At 48.8% G+C, this 14,313-nt stretch overlaps 1 long non-coding RNA gene across 1 annotated transcript; it reads left to right on the forward strand.

The window, feature by feature from the left end:
• LOC140680868 (uncharacterized) lies at positions 1–815 on the forward strand. Its single transcript, XR_012052248.1, has 3 exons — positions 1–74; positions 358–516; positions 703–815. It is a non-coding gene; the product is annotated as an uncharacterized lncRNA (long non-coding RNA).
• Positions 816–14,313: the final 13,498 nt, after the last annotated feature.

Raw genomic sequence — 14,313 nt, forward strand, 5'->3', positions numbered from 1 at the left:
ATGGGCCGTGCCCTTGGAGAAGGCTGAGGATATCGTTTGGGACCAGCTTTTCTCCCAGCGGAGGATGGCGTGAGGTGAGTCCCCGTCTGCTTGGCATGGTGGGATCAGAGCTTTTGGGAGACGGCAACAAGCACAAGGAGGCTCCTGCTCTGGGCAGCTGCTGAGGGGCTGGAGGTGCCGTGGCTGGCTGCAGGCTGGGAATGTCCTGCCCTCCTGCTCTGCTCCCAAAGGCAGCAGTGATGGGCAGCTCTGGGCACAGCTCTGGGCACAGTCAGCATGGCCTGGGCTCTGTGGGCAGCTGGGACAAGGGGACAGCAGCCTTCAGCTGACGGGGCTTTCTGGTTTCTCTCCTTGCAGCCGGGCTCTGCGGGTGCTGAGGCTGCTCTGGGCTCTGCCAGGGCTCTGCTGGGCTCTGCCCCGGGCACAGCTGGGCTGGCTCTGCCCTCACATTGCTCTGACAGCTTTGCATCAGACGAGCCCGTTGGAGCACAGTGCCTGAGCTTTCTGCTTTGGCAGGTGAGTGAGACTCCCCTGCAGGCCAGGAGATTGCAGCTGGGGACACACATCCAATTGGCAAGGACCCAAACTCCCCATAGTCCCAGCTGAACCCCTGGATCTCCGCAGGAACGCCTGGATCTCCACTATTCATTCTTCATTTCTTTTTGGCTGGAATTGTGCAGTTGCACTTTCTTCCTCCTCTAGAAGTGCCACGAGTGGGCCAAAGCTGGCAAGTGAGCCGTGTTCCTGAGGCAGTGCAGTCTGGAGCTATGGATGGAGAATTGCCCTTCCCACTTCCAAACCAGAGCAAAAAGCCATAAGTGGGATTTTTCATCCGTAAGAAACCCCTGACAATTTCAGAGGGAATGTGCAGCTCATTCCCAGAGTGAGAAGGAAGGTCATCTTCTAAAGGATTTGGGGTTTGACAGAGTTTAGATTCCCAGTCCTGCCTGGAGCTGGAAGGGCCCCAATCAATTTCCTATTGCTTTGACGACAATTTAAAATAACAATGTTGGAAGCAAACCCCAAAAACTTTAAGAAAGGCTGCTGAGGTCAGTAAGATGGATCCATGCCATCAGCACATTTACAATGTAAATAACTGAGTTCTTTTTTTAAAAAGATCATTTACCTCTTAATGCAAAGTTACAGAAGTTGTTTCACTAACACTTGGGTTTTATTTGTATCTTTTACAATTCATCTAATTGTATTTTTTTTCTTTTTCCTTTTTTTTTTCCTTTAAGTAGAGGTCCTGGCCCTCTTCCAGCCAAAGGGGAAAGGGCCCCACCAAGCCTTGTTACCCACAGACAACATGGTAAAGCTGAACACTAAAGGACCTTGGGGGCATTATTCTGGAATTAAAAAGTTGCCAGCTCCATGGACAACAGAATTATTGTTCCTAACCTGAATGACATTGAGCAAAAAGAATGAAGAACGGTGTCACTAAAGTACTACTGACGTTTGCCAAAACACCTCCAGAGTTTCACCAAGAGATCAGTCATCAAAATGTTTTGGAAATTTAAAGACCAAGGTAGCCAAAGCACACAGTGTCACTAATTGCTGGGTATGGTCTCAGCTGAAGTTGGGAGGAATGGGGTTCCCTTGGAGGGCCCACCCTGTGGGGTGGCCAGAACTCTGTCAATGGGCTCTGCCTCATAACGGAGTCAATGAAGGGACAGTTACAGAAACCTCTGCTGTGGGACACGGGAATACAACGATCAGTGTGACAGGATTCACTCAGATTTCCGCTCAGGAGAAACCAAACCCTGTTACAGTTATAGAGGCTACAGTGTCAGAAGATTTCTGTGCTTTACCATCACTCCCAATGTCAGTAGAACTTGGGGTGCTGCAGCTGGTCAGTGTCAGTGTCACACCGCTCCCAGCTGCAGGGCCCCCATTTAGGGTCCTTCAGCAACGACCACACTGAAGAGTTAGGGCCCAGAGAACATTTTCCACCCAAAGAGTGCCTTGGGTTTCCGAAAGCAAAGGATTCTGGTTCACCCTGTGCCCCATGTGCGCTGCCCCATCCCGTGGAGTTGACATGAATGAGCTGAATGGATTATTAGAAGAGGTAGTAAATGATACTGTTGAAATGCCCATTAGCACATCCTACGAGCTCCAACAAACACAAATGGGGACTCCAGAGAACCGCATGGCCTTGGATTATCTGCTTGCTGGCCAAGGAGGAACCTGGGCTATCAGGGCACGGGGATGTTGCACTGCTAGCAGTGACAGGTTTGAAGGCCAACAGGCAGGAATCACCTTGACAGAAAGAATAGTAGAAGAGTGGCAGAAGAAAGTTCTTCTTGGTGGGATTGGCTTCATGGCTGCCAAATTAGAGGCTGCTGTGAAATGCATTGGTGGCAGGGCCTGTCATCATTGCAGTGTGTGCACTTGGTGAGTTGCTGTGACACTTTGTGCTGGGAAGTGGAGTATTGAGACCTTTCTTAAAAGAGACAGTCTCAAGAAAAGAGAGGCATTTGATAAATAACAGAGAATAGCAACTATTTAGGCATGTTTTAAAAGGAACGTAAATAGCTCTGAGTAATGAAGTTAAACTGCACTTAATTGTAGAACAAGAGGAGATGCCTTTATGCCTAATACCTAAATCTAAGCTGTGTTACTGAAAGAATTGTTACAAAGGTTGTAGTTGATTGTAGGTCTCAGGACCGATCAAAGTACCAAGGCCTGAACAGGTTGTGATCAAGGCCTGAACGGGCCCTGAGGCAAAGCTCACCTCTAGATGAACCTTCCAAGCAAATGTTGTATTTGTATCCACTCATTAAGGAAGCATGATTAACAACACGATCAATGCATGTGTTCCTTGATAAAACATGGATTTATCTTTCTGTATTTAGAAACAGACAAGGCCCCATCTGGCCTTGTTTGGGGGTGAAGGATCAAAGTCAACTCCCTTGGTTCCTCCTTCAGCCCTGGCCAGGCTTTGGGAGAAAGCAGTCAGGAGAATGAAAGCAGATGTTCTCGAAGTGGCAGTGATGCCAGCTTGTTTGTTTAACAGTGTAAAAGCTGGGTCCTCTCACAGCTTTGGAGCCTCATTGCTTGCAGAGGTGGAGGCACCTGCAGGAATTCCCAGTGTCTGGGAGTGGCTCTCCAGTCCTTGGCTTCCCCCAGCTGATGTGTGGCTGTGGATGATGGTAAAGCCTGAGGCTAACTGGTGATGGATCTTTCCTTAATCACTCCAGGCAATCTCTGGTAGCAATGACTGGATGCATTGCTGAGCTTCTTTTGTAATGCTTTGCTAATGATGATGTGCTTTGCTGAGCTTATCCTTTTGTAATTCTTTGCAGCTGTGCATGATATAAATGACACAATTCCTTCAGTTGGTGTCTGTGTCTTTGGTGCTGACCCTGCCCACTGGTGAGACAGGGCCCCCTCCAGCCTAAGTGTTACCTGGAAAGACAAAACCCATCACTCCAAATGTCCCCCCTTCCTCCTTGTTCCCCCCACTTTTTACCCTGAGTGTGATGCCCTATGGTCTGGGGTATCCCCGGGGTCAGTGGGGGTCACCTGTCCTGGCTGTGTCCCCTCCCAAGCTGCCCCGCAGCCCCAGCCCCTCTCCAGCGTGGCCAGAGGAGGGGCAGGCCAGGCTTTGGCTCAGTGGGAGCTCAGCAAGAACAAAAGCATCTCTGTGTGCCCAGCCCTGTGCTCAGCACCCAGCCCAGCAGCGTCTCAGTGCCAGGGTCTGTGCCATCAGTCCCTGCCAGGGGTTTCCATGGCACCTGCCAGGCCAGGTGACCCAGGTGTGGTGTCCCAGTGAGGGCTGCCATGCAAACAGTGCCCAGCACTGCCCCTTTCTGTCTGCCTGACCTGGCCTTGGCCCTGGCCCTGCTGTTTGCTGCAGGTTCCGCGGCGCCTGACCGGCCCGCACGGCACAGGGCAGGCGGCCACGGCACAGACCCACAGCAAGGGCTCCCCTCTGGCTCTGGGCAGTGACACCAGCCCTGAGCAATGGGCTGGCGCACTGGGGTCAGTGCGGTGTCCATGGCAGCAGTCCCTTGCAATGCCCAGTGCAGGTTGGGATGATGATCCACCCTCACAGCCGGCCCAGGGCAGGTGTGCGGTGCCCTTCCCCACAGCCTGTCTGCACAGAAGCACTTCCAGGGCTCTCTGCATTTCCCTTCCCTCCCTCTTGAGTCACTCACACACCTCCCAACGACCCACTGGGAGCTTTGAGCTGCAAGGAGTGCAAAGCTGGTCTGTCCTTCAGGAGTGGCTCTCATTCTGCCCTGAGCCAACTCTGCATTTGTGTTCATTGCAGATCTTCCTGTGTGTCTACATCATTCCTTGCAGGGCTCTGCCTTGGGGAAGGGGAACCTCCTTGGAGGTACCTAGGGCTTGGCACACACTTGAGGAGTGTGTCTGTTTTAAATGGGGAAGTTTAAGAGTTTTAGATTGCTTCAAAAAATAAAAGAAGAAAACCCCTCTTTGCCTGAGCGCAGCCAGTTCTCCAAGCACAGCAGGTCCCAGGTGACTGAGCAGAGACAGGACGGGCTTGGGCTATGTGGGGCAAGGTTGTCCACACTGCCTCAGATCTCCAGGCACAGCTTCTCTCACTAGGCCAGACATCCTCAGGAGAGTCCCTGGGCCAATATCAGTGGCTGAATGCTGCAGTCACCTCTGCTCTAAATAGAACAGTCATAAAATATACTCTTCAAAGGGGAACGTGGATTTATTGGAAGCTCTTGCAAATAGTTTTCCATCAGTATTGTAGGAAACCTCCTGACAAAGAATCTCCAGGGACTAATTCCAGCAGATAATTGCAGGCCATGATTGCACAAACCTCTCAGGACCCCAAGGCAAAAGCCCAAGTCCTTTGAAAAACCTGCCATCCCTGGGGGCATGAAGGAGGGCCCAGGGCCATTCCTGACCAAGGCTCCCCAGGGCCTCTTCCCAGCAGCTCCCTGAGGCCAGGAGTGCAGGGAGGCAGAGGCTCTGTGTAGGCAGCTCAGCTGCTGAGCAGAGCCTGGGCTGGCTGGAGGCAGCAGAAAGGCCAAGGCCTGAGCCCCAGCCCCAGGGAAGGCAGATCCTGTCCCTCCCCGCCTGCTCAGGGCTCTGCCGGGAGCACTGGCATAGGGAGGGATGCTGAGGGCAGGACAAGGGATGGCAGTGCCCAGCCTGGCTGGGGCTGTGCCAGGAGGCCCCAGTGCCTCAGGACAAGGTGTCTCCTCCTCACAGCCCTTGGTGGCAAGACGCTGCTGTGCCCCAGGGCACCAAGGCCTGGCTTCTCCTGGCCACTGCCAGCCTTGCCAGGGCCCTTGGCCATGTCCAGCACAGCTTGTCCTGCGCTGTCCCACAGCTGCTGCTGTGTCCCTGCAGGCTGCACACTCCCATCTCGCTGCCCCCCGGGCCCTGCCCTGCCATTGCCAGCTCTGCCCTGCCCCTGCCATGCCCAGGGCTTGTCTGAGTTGTCGAGAAATCACAGTTTCCCTTTTTCTGCCAACCAAGGCTGTTGGTGTTTCTGTGCTGGTATTAATGAGAAGGGTAAGGGTTAGGGTAGAGTGTGGGTTTAGGGTTAGGTTAGGGTGTGGGTTTAGGCTTAGGGTTAGGTTAGAGTGTGGGTTTGTGGTTTAATGGAGAGCAAAGTGGTGTCTGATTTCAATTGATTTTAAGTTTTTCTTTCATGGTATTTTGTCTGTGAAAAGTCTGAAAATCAAAGACATCTTTTTGGAATCTACTATCTTTTCCCTTGATCATAGCCAAGTGACCCTTCAGAACTAAGCGAAAGCATGAACTCTTTTGGCCATTTTTTAGAGGGAGGAAAAACCAAGCCCAAACCTGTTTTCTGAATCCTCTGGAAAATCTGACTTATCCAAGAAAACATGATTAGGAATGTATTGATTTTCTGTTCTGTCATTCATTCAGACACCTGTGAAGTCAGATCAGTACTGCTCTCTTTAATGACTTATGACACAGCTGATTGCCATTCAATCTCTTGAAATCATGGCCTCAGCTTTCAATGATATTTTGAATATGAGACTTTCCATTTCAGGGAGGAACAGAGTGCATTTGCACAGTTCCATTATGGGTGTTTTTTTTTCAACACACAGATTCTCTCATTTCCCATTCTTTAGCCTTAACCATTAAAGTAAACCATCTGCTTTGGAAATGCAACTCCAGTGTAACCCTTTCTACTATTTTGCTTAACTTATTTTTAGAGGCTGAAAATATTCAGTTGTAATTTGCTTTATAGAATTCTTTGTCACTGTGGGAGCAGAAAAAGATCACAGGAATTTCTCCCATCATCGATTTTACATTTTTTTAAATGTTATTATAAAGACTATTTATCAATATTTAACTTTTGCTTTCTGTGTAACTTTATTAAATCTGTACTTTAAAACGGGCATTACCTAGCAGGCTTTCAGTTCAATGACAGCAGTTGCTTTTCAGCAGGCTAATTTTCCTGTAGGACTAAACAAGGAAAGTAACTTAGGAAATTGATTTTTCTACATTGTTGCAGTGTAGGAATGGTATTCCCCAGTTTTGTGCTCACACTGATACAGCTCAGACCAGGTGTCACTCACTGACTTCCCCACCACTTTTCCTGTGGCGGGAGGAGAGAAGAGCACAAGTAGGTAAAGATCATAGGTTGAGGTAAGAACAATTTACTAGAAACAGCAGTGAAAAAATCCCACAAACGGTAATAACAACACTAAAAGGAGAGTGTACAAGAGGTGAACGAATCACACGTGATTGTTCACCATACAGAACTTGGCACACCCCACTGCGGCTTCCGGGGGTCACTTGCGGCTGTCCCCAATCCCTCCCCGGCCCCCCCTGGGACCCCTCCGGCTCGCTGTCCCCTCAGGGGACCGGGGTTTGCCACTGTCCCGCTGCACTGGGCTCACCAGGCAGCGGCTGGGTTTGCACGGGCCAAGCGGCTGTGCGCCTCGGTCGCCGCAAGGATTCGGGATAAAGAGATGAAGAGAGGTCAGTTGTGTGCAGTCCAGAGAGATTGTATTGCCTGAATGGTTGCAGGGACAAAAGACCCTGGGCTACTGCCCAGATACAGTTTTATACAGCAAAATTAAGATATAAGGTCTAACCAATAGAGACAGTGTCCAGCATGGGCTCATCAGAACCACCCCAGGGGTCAGGTCCAATGGGAACTGCTCAGGGGTGGGGAAAAGGGGTTTACAGCAAAATGCTGAAGCAAAACTTTCCTGAAACAATGGGGCATACATAAATGTATCTTTTCCTCAGTTTCCCATTCCCAAGGCCTTTCTAAAACCCTTTCTCCACACTACCGCGCCAGCGCGATAGCAACACCCCACGATTTACGGAACACCGGTGGAGGAAGAACAAACCCTTTCCATTTCCCCCTGCCACGTGGCAGGTGATAGCCAGTTACCCCAAGGTCCTGGCTGTGCTCCTCCTGGCTGCTGCAAAAATTACCCCTGTCCTGGCCGGATCTGCCCTGCGGGTCCTGGCTCTTCCTCTGGGTGAGAGCCCCCCATGGCATCTGCCTGGCAAAAGGGACTTCAGGACAACCTATTACTTATGGACATTCCCCGTTCTGCCCCTGTCCCAGCTCCCTTTTTGCCTCCAGAAAACTTTGAACAGAAGTAGCACTTAGGTACAGTTCTGCACATTCTGAACTGGCAGGAAGGTGACCCACATGTCACTCTAAGCACACGTGCAGCAAGGACAAAAAAAGTTTTTGAGGGGCCTGGGTCTCAAGGTCTTTTGCTCCAGGAGTACCACCTGTTACTTTCAGATTCTGCTCAGGGATAACCAGTGGCATTTTTTTTGTTCTACACAAGACATAACCATGTGTAGCACATCAGCTGTCACTTTTTTCACCATTTATTTTCAAGTATATTCCATCAATCAGGACCATGGTGGCTCCTGCTCTGAGGTGTATTGGCCATCCCTGTAGTACATTGGTTAGTTGTTTTTTGAGAAATAGGCTCAAAATACCGCAGGGTTACTTCCTTCATTCCCATTCTTTGAGCTAAAAATGGAGTTACTGTGCAAGGCAAGGGCACTCATGTATGAACAGTGCAAAGGGGTCAGTCAAATCTGGTAACTCCAGAGCAGGGGTTGTCATCAATAACCTTTAAAATATATAGAAAGGCTGCTGGACATTCTGGAGTCCAGTGTAGCACCTCCATGGATTCCTTTCATGATTCGTACACAGGCTTTTGCAATAGTTCATAACTGGGGATCCATCATCAACACCATCCAGTCATTCCCAAAAAGGGACACAGATGTGGGCTCTGGTGTTTGACAAATTGCTTCCTCCCTTTCTTTCCCCAAACTGCACTGTCCTTGTGAGTGGGGCAGCCAGGAGATCAGACCTGGGTAGATATAGACATAGTCTTGAAAACAAATAGAGGATGTCATTGAAAATGTGCTCTGGATGGTAACATTCAACACATTCTCAACTACATGCTCTTATTCTCTCTCCCTGTAATGACTGGACAACACTTATTTTTGGTGCCAGCTGTCTTAAATCAGGAATAATCTTGGGTAGGGGGAAAACGACAATAAAACCATCATAAACTGAGTATAAAATGTTTATCTACATGTGTCAGTAACTTCAATGGCCAGCTGCAGTCAGCAAAATTATCAGCCTGTAATTGTGCTCAGGGCCAGCGTGGGCCTTTCCATGTCAGCTCCTCCTGCACAGCACATGGGGGCCTGGGCATGCTGCTGGCTTGCTTCCTTTTAGGAGACTGGGATGAGGAAAGGTCAAGGGGTTTTGTCAAAGAGATGATATTTGAGTGACTGTGTATGTGCTGGAAGCCTCACAGACTGACTGGCCCATGACAGGATGGCCCAGTGCTGGGGGGCTGCACCTTGCTGACCTGGATAGGGGTGTTAAGCTGCTCCTTTGCCTCAGAGAGAGCCAAATGCAGCACTTTTGTGCAGAAACACTTCATTAGCCCTGGTTTGCAAAGCTACTGCAGCAACTGGGGTGGCCAAAGCACCCCTTTCTGCACTTGGAAATGAGCTGAGTCAGTCATGGGATAAGGCAGGGCATTCCCCACGTGTGCCCATTGTGAACTCCCTGTGCCCCGACTGTGTCGCGTCCTGCTCCTCAGTGACATCCCGCCCAGCCTGGAACATGGAACTCCCCGTTTCCAAGGACACGTGGCCATTGTCACCAGCACAGAGCAGGACTGCTCAGACCCTTCGGCCGCTGCGTTGAGAGCGGAGGTGTCAGAGCGAGAGCGAGTGTTGTTCCAGTTTAGCTGGTTCTAGCACACGTTGGTCAAGAGACTGATCCACACACTGAGTGGAGGTAATTATTTACAGTTCTGTGCAGAAATGGGGGGCTCAGGGACAAATTCACAAAGCCAGCGCCCCAAGAAGTAGAGTGTCTTAGTATTTCTACGTTTTAGCAAAGAAAGGAATTAGTGTTCATTGACTGCAAGTTCCCTAGTTCTCTTCATAATTAGTATTCTGTCTGCTGTTGGGTAATGATCCTCTCACTTCTCATGTTCATTAGTCTGCATGCTCAGTCTCTCCCTTCTTTTATGTCAATGGCTTCTGGAGCGCATGGCCATGGTCTGCCCCTGCTGGAATGACCTTTTACCTCACAGGAGGTGATTCAGCGCAGTTTCTGCATTGGCTTTATCAGTTTGTTCCTTTCCTTGGGGCTTCTGCCAAATGTCCTTGTGTCCCTAAATCTGCATTCTTTGTGCCCACCATCAGTGGTACATCCTTCTTCCCAAGCCTTGCTAACCTCCCCGGTGTCTGAGGTAGCTGAAGCCTGTCAAGCCCTGCACCCCAACAAGGCAATCCAGCCAAGAAGTAACCTGCCTTTCAAAGGCCTGGCCATCACTCGTTGGCTACTTCTTGTTTCATGGGAATAATCTCCCTTCTTGTTGATGGGCCTTGAAAGCCATCAACAAGGACAAACTTTAAAGAACACATTTTCCTGACAAATATTTTGCATTTTGCAGACTCTTCAGCAGGACCAGTGGCTGTGTGGGAGCCGGAGCACCCGAGGCAGAGCAGGATGGCGGAGCTGTGGGCCTGGGCACGATCCAGAGCGTTCCACAGGGCCCCAGTCTGCACTGCGTCCCGCAGGGCCCCCAAGAGCCCTGCCGTGCCCGTCAGGGTGACCCACAGGTCCCAGGACCAAGAGGTGAGGGGCAGGTGTCGGGCTCTGCGGGCTGCCAGCGGGTGGGGGCTTGGCCATGGTGTTGGTGTCAGGTGCTGCTGACCCCACGGGACCTGTTGGGCAGGGCTGGGGCCCCACTGGTGCTCCAAGGGCCCCTTTGAGGCAGCTGCCTGGGGGGAAGCCACTCACAGGGATGACACGGAAGAGGTGCCAGTGGAAGTGGGAAGTTCTCTGATGGATGTGTTTCTCAAGGATTGCACTGAGGAGGTTCCAGTGAAAGTCAGATGTTCTCAGTGCTGGGACACTCAGGAAATTCATGCTCTGGGCATGGCTCTTGGTCAAAATGCATGGATTTCTCATTGTTCCATGTTTGTACTGCACTCACCGAACATGTCAGGATAAAGGAAACTCTCTAACAGTATTTTTTAGTATTAGTATTTAGTATTTATGCTCAGCTGTGATGATAGTGGAGAACTCCAGCCACATGCACACCGTTTTCAAAGCTTTTCCAAACAAAGAAATTTCAGCATTTTTAGCAAAAAAAAAAACCAAACAAACAAAAAACAAACAAACAAACAAACAAAAAAACCCCAAAAAACCCCCCCCAAAAAACCCCAAAAAACCAATTAATCTTCATTGGTTCTAAATTACATAATTTCTTCAATTAAGTAATATTCTATCTTCTCTTTGGTATTGATGTCTCCCTTCTCATGGTAATTAATTCACATCTTTCAGTCCATTTATCATAGCTTTTTAGATTTTTATCTCAGACAATTTTGCCTACAGAATGAAGCAGGTGGATGGCAGTAGTTGTTTTTGTTAAAAAATGTACTTAGACTGATGAACATTTCAGTGATTTTTAACCTCCCGCAGAATGTGATGCATTCTGTATTAATTATGAGATCAGACAAGCAACCCAAATTTTGTTATATCTGATTAACCTAGGATAAACTGCTTCCATTTCACATCTTCAAAGAATTGCATCTAGAGCTGAGGACAAGAGAAAGGGCTTTCATGCCTGTTGAGAGTCAAAATTCACCTTATGCAGATGAAATTCTTCTTGGAGCTGACTCTAAGATGTGCTTCCTTAGTACCAAATAAATCCCAGCATCAGGTCGTGTCCAAAATTCTTATATTTTTGTGAACCACTCTCACCTGGATTGTTAGCTGGACACTGGCCAGTTCAGTTGTACTCAGGTACTTGATTTCAAGGGCAGCCTGTGCCTATAAATTCCGGCAACTGGGAAAGGATGACTTGCTACTTGAACGCTTGGCTGCGTTAGAGGCCAAGTGAGGGTTGCTCTCTCAGGGCAGTTTTGTAGCCGGCTGCTTGCAGAGGGAGAACTGTGTCAAAGCAGCCCTTTCTAGTGATGTGACAGCAAACCTTTGCAAATACAGCTCTTGTTTAAAACAAAGGGCCTAGTTAATCAGCAGTGATGGAGAGCAGGCTGAAGTTTTTACAGAAAATATCTTTTTCCTTTTAGCCAAATGCCAGCAAGGCATCGCACAATGGAAGTGCGCAGAATGTCAACTTGTATAACCCAGCTGGAGGTATGATTGTTTTTCACATTTTGCTCAGTGTCGGTAAGATTTTCAACTTGGTAACTCATTTTTGCAGCATATTCTTGGGACAGGGGATCTCTTGTGTTCAGAGATCTCGACTGGAGGTGGTATGCCCTCAGGTCAACCTTGCAGTCTCTTGCCACTACATTTAGCCACTGGTTTGTTTTCCCCTGAGAAAACCTGCTAGACCTTCCTTGTTTGCATACTGGTTGATGGGATGGACTTGGACTACTCCATGCACCTAAATTCACTGCCTTGGTAGCTAAGATTTTGCTTTTGGAGTATCTAGGCACTGTCATTATCCTCTAAATTTAATTGGGAAAACCTATGCAACCTTGAGAAAGTTGCATAGAGGATTTCATAAGGTCAGCTTGGGAAACTTTGCTTGATTTAATTTTTTCTCTTGGTCGTTAATAAGTGAGTGTTGCCGCAACACAGTGTTGGGTTCTTTTCAAGGCAATCGAAAGGAAGATATTGATGTCATCTTCCCCACGGATTCCATCATTTCCCACAAAGCACAAGGTGCTTAGGTGATGTCATTTGTTATTAATGTGTTCTCAATGCTGTTTCCCCAAGGAGTCTGGTTCCAGGCAGACTCGAGGTGCACATTCCCCTTACAGGCACTCAGTGGTGCTGCCTGCAGCAGTGAGCTGAGCCAGGTACAGCCAGCTGCCCTGAGGAAAGCAGGCTCTCACCTGGCTGTGGCTGCAGTCACCTGCCTGCAGGGACTTCCCTGCCACTGCAAGTGCAGCTCTTGCTCTGCCTTAGCCTACTGCAGAGCATTTTAAACTAGCACCATGGTGGCTTTTTGCAGAGACAAAACTAAACTTCACATTTCTCATTGGGGACATTCTGTTTCACATGTGAATGATGATTTGTGTGATTCTTGGTGGTGGTCTACACAGACCCTAAGGGAATATTTAGCATTCAGTAACTGGGGTGTGAGGACTGGCAGTAGTGAGACAATTGTGGAACTTGGTGCTGCTTTGGCTTTAGGCTGGCACAGAGAAACTCAGGTGAGACAGGTCTGGTTGCTGCTAGGGTACAGGGTGCCTTTGCAACATGCTCCATGCTGTACCAGTTAGGGACTGGGCTTTGTCACAGAATCAGAGAATCAGAATCAGACTTGGAAGGGATCCACAAGGATATGCAAGTGCAGCTCTGTCCCCAAGAATCCCACCAGGTGCCTGTGGAACTTGTCCAAATGTTTTCTGAGCTGTAGTGGACTTGGTACCATGAGCAATCTTGTGGGGAGCCTGTCCCAATGCCTGATCACCCTCTGGGTGAAGAACTCTTACCTAATTTTGATCTTAATGCTTGCTTATGGCTTCAGGTAATTTTTGTTAGAAGTTATTCAGGGGTATGGTTTTAGGAGGTGTTTTGTTTGAATGCTGTAGGAAGTTTCTCTATCCACATTGGATTGAACTTCTCAAAACATTAGCGGTGTCTTCACTCGACAACTGGCATGTTTACAGTGCTCTAAATAATTGAAGTGTGTGATGTTTGTGCAATTAGGTTTGCAGACAAATAGAGAGGCATGGTCCAAGGAACAGGAAGTGGAGAAAGGCATTAAAAATTTGACCTACATTGAAAGACTGAAGGAGCGTGTCAAGAAAGGTCAGTCTCTGTGTGTGGGATGGAAGAGACAAAGCTCCCGGATTTCTCACCAATATGCATCAAGTCTCCATCAGCCACTAAGCACGAGTTCCTGGTTTCAAACACTGCTTGCTCTGTCATATCCCCCCCCTTGACCTGCTGGCCACGTTTCACCTGATGCAGCCCAGGACACAGTTGTCTTTCTGGGCTGCCAGCACATGTTTCCAGCTCATGCCCAGCCTCTCATCCACCAGCACCCCCAGGTCCTCCCCACCTTCATCCCAGGCTCCTCATCCCATCCCAGCATCCATGCCCAGCTGGGATAGGGCATGTCCCAATCCCAAAGATGCAGCTCTTTGCACTTGGCCTTGTTGAATCTGATGAGGTTCCCAGGGCCCTACTTGCCAAGGTTCTCCATGTCCCTCTGGATTGCATCCCAGACCTCTGGTGTTGTCAAACTTGCCAAAGAAGCATTTAATCCCCCCGTCCATATCATTCTTGACATAGCTTAGTGCTTGAGCTTACAAACTGGAGAAATACAAAAACCACCATGCATATAAAGAGTTTTCCATAAATACCTCCCCTCCAGTATCACTCCTTCACACGGTATTTTTAATGACTGTTTCTTCCTAATGCTTTACTGTCTGGATTTGTACTGATCTATACATTCTGAACAAATAGAGTTTCCACAGTCTCGGTACTTCGTTTTGCATCAACTACCTTGATTCCTCCCACTCCCCGTTTGACAATTCATTTTCTGTTTTTTCTTTACTGAAGTGAAAATACCAGAGCTCAGGAGAGCCCCACACAGCTCTCCAGATCTTGTGCCTGAGAGGAAGAGAACGATGCCCATGAACCCTGCAAAATACATCCGGAGACTTTTCAGTGCTGTTTCTCAACGACCCATCAGAGACAGGGTGATTCATTTACTGGCTCTGAAGAATTACAAGAAGTCAGAGTTACTTACCTGCTTAGAGAGAGAGGGAGTTGTGGAAAAGGACAAGGAGTCCCTTGGAAAGATCCTTCAGGAGGTGAGATCCTGGGGCTGCTGCCAGCAATGCTAACTCTTA

This window comes from Taeniopygia guttata, chromosome 29 (assembly GCF_048771995.1).
Source record: "Taeniopygia guttata chromosome 29, bTaeGut7.mat, whole genome shotgun sequence".
NCBI classification, from domain to species: domain Eukaryota; kingdom Metazoa; phylum Chordata; class Aves; order Passeriformes; family Estrildidae; genus Taeniopygia; species Taeniopygia guttata.